The following is an 8,958-nucleotide window of genomic DNA, read 5'->3' on the forward strand; positions in this document are numbered from 1 at the left end:
GAATCCTAGTGGAGAGGCAGATGACAGACGATTGCAGTTAGCCAGACAAGGCTTCGAAGAAGAGGCTGTACGTTTGGCAGGACAAAAACCTGCCAATTGGTCTGAAATAAGGGAGTGTCGGAAGCAAATGGACCTGTAATGGTCTGTACTGTTTTGGAGCAAACAGCTCCGGCTATGAAAAAACAGTTTTCTAAGCATGTCCCCGCCTGGCCGGGGAAGTCAGTGGAGGAGGTAGTGTGTTTGGCTACGTTTGTATGCAGTGATGGAGATGAGGAAAGGGTTAAGGCAAAGAGACCTCAGAGGAAGGAGGAAGTAAGTGTGTTTGGGGCTGTGCTGAGGGAAGGGTTTGGAGAAAGTGGAGGGAGAGGCCGGGGAAGAGCCCGAGGAGGTGGATGGAATCAAAGTGACCGTGAGGTGCGTCTGGGTGAATGAAGTGATTGGACTTGGGGATCGGGTGATACGGGTGGTGTCGGAGTTTCCCTTTGTTCAGTGTCGACGACGGAGTGGGAGTTGCGATTCCGGAGTAATGACAGATCTCAATATTGATACCGAGTACAAAGGAATATTGAAGAGACATCTGGTTCTCTTCACTGGACATAATGTAGCCAAGCTTGACATATTCTCTGAATAGATAAGCCAAACATTCAGTAGGGGTTTACTCTGTGCAGTAGGGGTATACTCTCTGGATAGATAAGCTAAACATTCAGTAGGACAGAAGACCTTGAAACTTTGTAGATAAGAAAGTGATGCTGAAGACAGCTAGTTTGTGAAGGTAAAAGTGTGCAAACCGAGCCAAAGAACGAACTGTGCATGCGCAAGAACTGAGTTCAACTAGCGGTCATGGTGAGGAAGACTATCGACGACCACCAGAGGACCCTGAAAGACCACCAATGGACATAAGAGCGCATGTGTAAAGACTTTTACATATGTTAATGAACTAACATTAATATGTTAATCATGCCTCGGAAAACTAATGAATATGTATATTTTGACTGTACTTAACTCCTATAGTTAAGCAGCTCGGCGCGCACATTAGGTGGAGTGATCCCCTGTGCGTCCGGCGCCGCAATAAAGAATGCCTGCTTTCTAAAACTCCAAATTGAGTCTTAGAGAGTTTTTCATCTGCCGACTTACGGTAACAGTTTTGGCGACCCAGATGGGACACAGCTCTTGAGCCTCGACGGATCCTGGGATCGCGGAACCTCAGCCGGCACCGAGGGATTCTCGGAGAGGACTTCTCCCGATCCCCGGACCGAAGAGCCCCTGAGCGAAGACTACTGCTTTGTGAGTAATAAGGCATTCTTTCGGAAATTTGGTTACCTGCCCGTCAGACGCAGCGAAAGCTCCGCAGGGTTGGGTTTAGGACCCGGGTAGGGGCTAGTCCCCGTTTGGTAGGGGTTAAATGTCCCCGTTTGGTAGGGGTTAAATGTCCCCGTTTGGTTTGGAAGGGGTTAAAGTCCCCGTTTGATTTAAAAGGGATTAGAATTCCTGCTAGCAACCGCGGTAACAAATATTGTAAGAACTTGTCTATTATTGCAAGTATTGTCTGTTTGTTATAGTTCATCTGTTTGTTATAGTGATTGGTTATTTGTGTTGTTGTATGAAAGACTTGTCTGTGTGTGTGATTCCCTGTGTATAAAATGGGTGCCGGACCATCCACGGGTGAGGGAATTTTAAAGAAATCACCTTTGGGTTGTATTTTAATACATTGGAAACAAATTGCAGGATCCCCTGGTGGGGTCACAAGAAGGGATGATCTAATTAAGTATTGTAATCAATGGTGGCCACTATATAAACTAGAAGATGGAGAAAAGTGGCCAAGGAATGGTACTTTGAATTATAATACCCTGTTACAACTAATGCTGTTTCTGAGGAGAGAAGGAAAATGGGATGAGATATTGTATGCTGATATGTTCTTTACATTGAGGCAGCATCCTGAGTGGCAAAAGAAGTGTGGAATTAATTTGGCCCCAACTGATCCTTTGGTATTGGCATTGGAAAAGGATGAACGAGAGAGAGAAAAAGGGAAAGTGTTAAAAAGGTGTTGTTCGGCATGTAGTATTGGACAGAGATGTTTGAAGTTGACTCAGAAAGAGCAGGAAGAGGATTTAGAGATGTTAGTGGCTCCGGGATTGAGGCAGAGATCCCAAAATCATGGATTTGAGCCCTTCAGGGTGGAGGGCGAATCGGACGATGAGTCTGAGAGAGGCGCTACAAGGGCCACGCCGGTGGCAAGGAGAACTCGTAACCGACAGGGAACCGTGTTGCAAGCTCCGTTAAGGCAAGCAGTAGGGAATGAGGGTCCAGTTGTAGTAAAAGTGCCTTTTTCGATCACAGATTTAAACAACTGGAAAATAGCTGCCGGCAATTATAGAGATGATTCTGATCGAGTGGCCAGTGCCTTTGAAATGATGATAAAAACTCAGGATCCAGATTGGAAAGATATTGAAGTTATCATGCAAGTATTGTTTGATAGTACAGAAAGGGAAATGATTCGTAAAACAGCTAGAACTCAGGTAGAAGCTCAAATAGCTGCAGGAACACTGCAGGGACAACTGGAGCATCATTTCCCTTCAGCTGATCCTGCATGGGATCCAAATGATAATGGAGAAAAATTATTACTGACTCAATATCAAAAATGGGTCCTATTTGGGATAAGGAATGCTATACCTAAAGCAATAAACTGGTCAAAATTATATGAAATTAAACAAGACAAGAAGGAGTCACCCACAGACTTCTTAAATAAGTTAAAAGAAGCAGCCCGAAAATATACAACACTAGATCCTGAATCAGAAGAGGGAAAGAGTCAATTGGCAACTTTATTTATTGGACAATCTGCAGACGACATTCGCAGGAAATTACAGAAACTACAAGGGGCAGATGCTAGAGATTTGGGAAAGCTTTTAGATCGGGCTTGGTTAATATATAGAAACAGAGACCAGCAAAAAGAAAAAGGGAATGCTAGGCTAATCGCAGCATTGGAAGGAGTTCGTGGTTCACAAGGAGGCCAAAGAAGAGACGGATTTGGGGGGGGTCGACATCGGGAAGGTCGCAGTAGGGGATACTCTAGACCCCCATTAGGAAAAACTCAATGTGCTTATTGTAGGAAGGAGGGACATTGGAAACAAGAATGTCCGTTGTTACAAAAAATGGAAAGTCTGAAACCTCTATATTAAACATAGAAATGGAAGACTGAAGGAAACCGGAGGAATCTTCCCCAGCAGAGCCTCTGGTTAAAATTAAGCTGGGGGAAGATGAAACTGAAATAGAATGTTTAATTGATACAGGAGCTACTTATTCGGTTTTGAATACAAAGAAACATGAGTTAGGATATGATACTGTAAGAATTATTGGTGCGACAGGAAAGCCGGAGACGCGGCCCTTCTTTAAACCTCTAAAATTTAAAATTGGAAAACAATGGGTAACGCATCAGTTTTTGTATCTACCAGGTGCACCAAAACCTTTAATAGGCCGAGATCTACTAGAAAAACTAGAAGCTGAAATAAAGTTTAAGAATGGAGAAGTAGAAGTGTCAATACCTGAATCTAAATTTGTCCAAGCTTCAATATTATTATTGCAGGAAATTGAGCAAGTGAAAAGGAAAATCCCGACTGAAGTTGAAGATGCAGTGATCCCTATTGTCTGGGCAGGAGAAATACCTGGAAAATCAAAGAGGGCTGAACCCGTAAGAATAGACCTTATACCAGGATCAACACCGGTAAGATTGAAGCAGTATCCCTTAAAATTAGAAGCTAAACTTGGTTTGGTACCTATTATACAAAAGTTTTTGAAATATGGGTTATTAAGAGAATGTGAATCTAAGTATAATACTCCGATTTTACCTGTTAAGAAGGCCGATGGAAAATCTTACAGATTAGTCCAGGATTTGAGAGCAGTAAACCAAATTGTCCAAGATATATATCCAGTAGTGGCAAATCCATATACACTATTAACCGCACTCACCGAGGAACAGGGGTGGTTTACAGTTTTAGATTTAAAAGATGCCTTTTTCTGTGTCCCACTTGATTCCGGAAGCCAGGAATTGTTTGCCTTTGAATGGGAGAATCCTGAGACTGGAAGGAAAACCCAGTACACTTGGACTGTATTACCGCAAGGATTCAAAAATAGTCCGACAATCTTTGGAAATCAACTAGCAAAAGAATTAGAATTATGGAGACAAGAAAACAGAAATGGAGTAATGCTACAGTATGTCGACGATATACTAATAGCTGGGAACTCCCGAGAGGAATGCTTGGAATTGACAGTCAGTTTATTAAATTTCCTCGGACTTAGTGGTTACCGAGTGTCAAAAGGAAAGGCCCAAATTGCACAGGAAACTGTAATATATTTGGGCTTTGAAATTCTGAGGGGACAGAGACAATTAAGTAATGAAAGGAAAGAAGCTATTTGTCAGCTTCCAGAACCTCGAAATGTTCATGAGTTGAGAACCTTTTTAGGAATGGTGGGATGGTGTCGTTTATGGATTGCTAACTATGGACTGATGGTAAAACCCTTGTATGAATTATTGAAGTCATCAAAAGGTTCCCTGCAATGGTCAAATGAAGATCGAAATGCATACATTCAACTCAAAAGAGCTCTGATGAAGGCCCCCAGCTTTGGGACTGCCTAATTTAGAAAAGCCATTTGAATTATTTACTCATGAAAGACAAGCAATAGCCCTTGGAGTTTTAACCCAGCGGTTGGGGGAATATAAAAGGGCTGTGGCCTACTTTTCTAAACAACTTGATCCGGTGAGCCAAGGATGGCCGAGTTGCCTAAGAGCAGTAGCTGCAACAGTGTTATTAATACAGGAGGCTCGAAAACTTACTATGGGACAAAAGATAACTGTTTATGTTCCACACATGGTGACCACAGTATTGGACCAGAAGGGTGGACATTGGTTGTCTCCTAGTAGAATGCTAAAATATTAAGTAGTACTAATAGAACTAGATGATGTGACCTTAAAGACTACTACTGTGATTAATCCTGCCATGTTTCTCTCAACTCGACAAGAAGGCGGCAAACCGGAACATGACTGTCTGCAGACCATTGAGGAAGTCTATTCAAGCAGACCCGATTTAAAGGATGTTCCCTTGCAGAATCCAGATTGGGAGCTATACACGGACGGCAGCAGCTTTATGAAAGAAGGAAAGCGGGTATCAGGATATGCAATCACCACCGTCGAAATGGTGGTGGAAGCACAAGCGCTGCCCACCAAGACGTCAGCTCAGAAGGCCGAACTGATAGCTCTCACCCGAGCTCTACAGTTAAGTGCAAATAAGTGTGTGAATATTTGGACAGATTCTAAATATGCTTTTGGAGTAGTACATGCACATGGAGCAATTTGGAAGGAAAGAGGATTGTTATCCTCACAAGGTACGGAGATAAAGCATAAAGAAGAGATCTTGAGCCTACTGGAGAGCATAAAGGCTCCGGCTGCTGTAGCTGTTATGCATTGTAAAGCTCATCAGTCGGGACAAACCGCTCAGGACCGAGGAAATAAGCTGGCTGATTTGGCCGCAAAGCGGGCTGCAGAAAAAGGCATAGAAGAAAATGTATTAGCAATAGTGCCAGGAAAAAGAATCTCCCTTCAAGAAAACCCTATTTACGATAAACAAGATAAAAGATTAATCGAAACTTTACAAGCAGAAAGGCGAGAAGACGGATGGGCAGTTACACCTACAGGTTTAGTAGTAATACCGCATTCCCTTATGAATAGTTTAGTAAAGGAAGAACATAACACTGTGCACTGGGGGACTGAAAATTTGTTAAAACATTTACAGAAGTCGGTTATTAGCAGAAATATGGTGGAAATTATTAAATCAGTCACACAAAGATGTGAGTTATGTTGTAAAAACAACCCAAAAACACAGAATAAAATTCAATTTGGAAAAACTATGGAGGGACAGGCACCTGGGGAGTATTGGCAAATAGATTTTACTGAATTGCCAAGAAAAGGAGGGCTAAAGTATTTGTTAGTCCTTGTGGATACATATACAGGATGGCCTGAGGCCTTTCCATGTCGCACCAATAAAGCAAAAGAAGTAGTAAAAATATTATTAAAAGAAATAATCCCAAGATTTGGAGTACCTTTAGGGATGTCATCGGATAGGGGTCCACATTTTGTAGCCAAAGTAGTTACTGAAATAAGCAGACTGTTAGATATTAGTTGGGATTTACATACCCCTTATAGGCCTCAATCTAGTGGTAAGGTAGAAAGAATGAATTGTACCCTCAAGACTCAGTTAAGTAAGATATGTCAGGAAACCTCGATAAACTGGACACAGGCTTTGCCTCTAGCTTTGCTAAGAATTAGAGTCCAGCCACGAGGTAGGCAACACTTCAGCCCATACGAATTGATGTATGGACGACCGTACCAAATGCCTGGACTGCCAGGAGAGATGCGAATACAAGGGGAGAATGATGCAAGAAATTACTTGATTGCTCTTGGGAAAGTTTTACAAAAACTAAATAAATATGTAGTCTTGAATAAATCTCTAGGTCTTGATTCCCCAGCGCATCCATTCCAGCCCGGAGATTGGGTATACATTAAATCATGGACTTCTGAACCACTACAAGAAAAATGGAAAGGACCATTTCAAATCTTGTTAACTACACATACAGCAGTTAAACTAGAAGGAAAAGGACCGTGGATTCACTACTCTCGAATTAAGAAAGCTCCTGTAGAATGGAAAGTGGAATCAAGATCACCTCTTCGACTAGTAGTTAAGAGAATATCTGGGAGTAATAGAACTTAATTCAATCTATGGTAGCAGCAGTTATAAGAGAAGGGGAAGAGGGCACCTTACCCACCGAAATTCGAAAGGTAATTTGGGATAATGCAACTAAATTTGAGAAAGAATTCCAATCCTGGTGGTACTTAGTTAATTTCACTTTTGATCCCATCAACAATAAGGCCACAGCTTTTGTCTTAACAATTCACAATGCTTCAGTATACACCATATACCCAATCATTGCATTAGGATTAAATCACAATGGAACTATACTCTATCCATCAGAACATAGAGTATGGGCCCAACAGAATGGAAACAAATGGCAAACTGTTGATGTTAACGCATGTGTTGTACGGGAACAGCAAGGATTTATTTGTGAGAGTAACACCAATAAAGCCCAAGACATTTGTCTTGACACTGAACAAAGTGTTTGTCACTTTGAAATACATCCTGATGAGACACCTAACACTATACTCATATATATTGGAAAAGGATGTGTTTGTATGAGAACCCCTTGTGACTGTATATTTGTGGATAGCGTTACTGTAGATACAAGCAATCACTCAAATATTTGTGTCTGTAACTTTACTAACATTATAGGATGCGACTTTAATTATTCAGCTCCTGTTACATCTTATCAATTACTGCAATCTAATTATACATTGAGTGAAGATTTATTACCTACCCCCATCGGAATGGATCTCACATTGGTGAAGAAACTACTGCAACATAATGACCTGTGTCAATTACTAGAACGGGCCCGAGACAATGGACGCAAAACTCTAATCACCGTTCACCATGATACAGAAGAGATACACCATGTCTTGGAAAGAGTAAAGAAGGATGGAGAACACCACTGGTGGGAAACTCTTCTTGGATGGTCACCGACTGCAACGGGAGTGTTTAACCTTATGCTTCATCCAATTATAGTCTTACTAACTCTAACTGTAGTATGCCTGTTACTTGTAGTTATATTGTATACAAAGGTTTGGTACATGATGAAACGAATAACCCAACTTGACATATACTAACCCTGTCTACTATAGCTTTGTCAACTCTCTTAATGAGATGAGGATTGTAGCTTGCTAGCTACGAATCCTCAAAAGAAAAGGAGGGATTGATACCGAGTACAAAGGAATATTGAAGAGACATCTGGTTCTCTTCACTGGACATAATGTAGCCAAGCTTGACATATTCTCTGAATAGATAAGCCAAACATTCAGTAGGGGTTTACTCTGTGCAGTAGGGGTATACTCTCTGGATAGATAAGCTAAACATTCAGTAGGACAGAAGACCTTGAAACTTTGTAGATAAGAAAGTGATGCTGAAGACAGCTAGTTTGTGAAGGTAAAAGTGTGCAAACCGAGCCAAAGAACGAACTGTGCATGCGCAAGAACTGAGTTCAACTAGCGGTCATGGTGAGGAAGACTATCGACGACCACCAGAGGACCCTGAAAGACCACCAATGGACATAAGAGCGCATGTGTAAAGACTTTTACATATGTTAATGAACTAACATTAATATGTTAATCATGCCTCGGAAAACTAATGAATATGTATATTTTGACTGTACTTAACTCCTATAGTTAAGCAGCTCGGCGCGCACATTAGGTGGAGTGATCCCCTGTGCGTCCGGCGCCGCAATAAAGAATGCCTGCTTTCTAAAACTCCAAATTGAGTCTTAGAGAGTTTTTCATCTGCCGACTTACGGTAACAATATGAGTATGGTCATTCTCCTTTATTTACACTTATAACAGGGCTTATATAGTTAACTACTATGGACACGCGCTACCTGCGGCTTGCAGATAGGTTACAGCCTTGTGTTCACGCGCATCTATGCTCTAGCAGATTGGCCCGTTCTTTCTGATCATGCGAAATGCCTTCATGGTCTTTATCTTGTTTTTCTCCTTTCAACTGCACATTCCTTTCTCCGTTATTTACTGCTTAAGTGCCTTGTCATGCCAGGTGGTGCAGTGTTTGCTCATTAAAATCAAACTCAGGAATGTCCGTTAGTGAGACTCCCATTCCCACATCTCCCCCTTTTTGTTTTACTAGAAACACTGCTGAAACCGATCTTTCAATCATTTTTCGTATACATTGCAACAAACAGGGTACACAAAACAAAAATGCATATAAATACTATTACACATATCCCTCTTAGCTTGGCTAGTCCTTTTAACCAGCCACGAGGAGGAGCTGTCTGATACCCGCAAGTCTGCAAACG

At 41.7% G+C, this 8,958-nt stretch overlaps 1 long non-coding RNA gene across 1 annotated transcript; it reads left to right on the forward strand.

Annotated features, from left to right (window-relative positions):
* Positions 1-549: 549 nt before the first annotated feature.
* Positions 550-8,408, forward strand: LOC143173811 (uncharacterized). The gene is made up of 2 exons (XR_012997779.1): positions 550-1,284; positions 6,517-8,408. It is a non-coding gene; the product is annotated as an uncharacterized LOC143173811 (long non-coding RNA).
* Positions 8,409-8,958: the final 550 nt, after the last annotated feature.

This window comes from Aptenodytes patagonicus, unplaced genomic scaffold (genome assembly GCF_965638725.1).
Source record: "Aptenodytes patagonicus unplaced genomic scaffold, bAptPat1.pri.cur scaffold_319, whole genome shotgun sequence".
Taxonomy (NCBI): domain Eukaryota; kingdom Metazoa; phylum Chordata; class Aves; order Sphenisciformes; family Spheniscidae; genus Aptenodytes; species Aptenodytes patagonicus.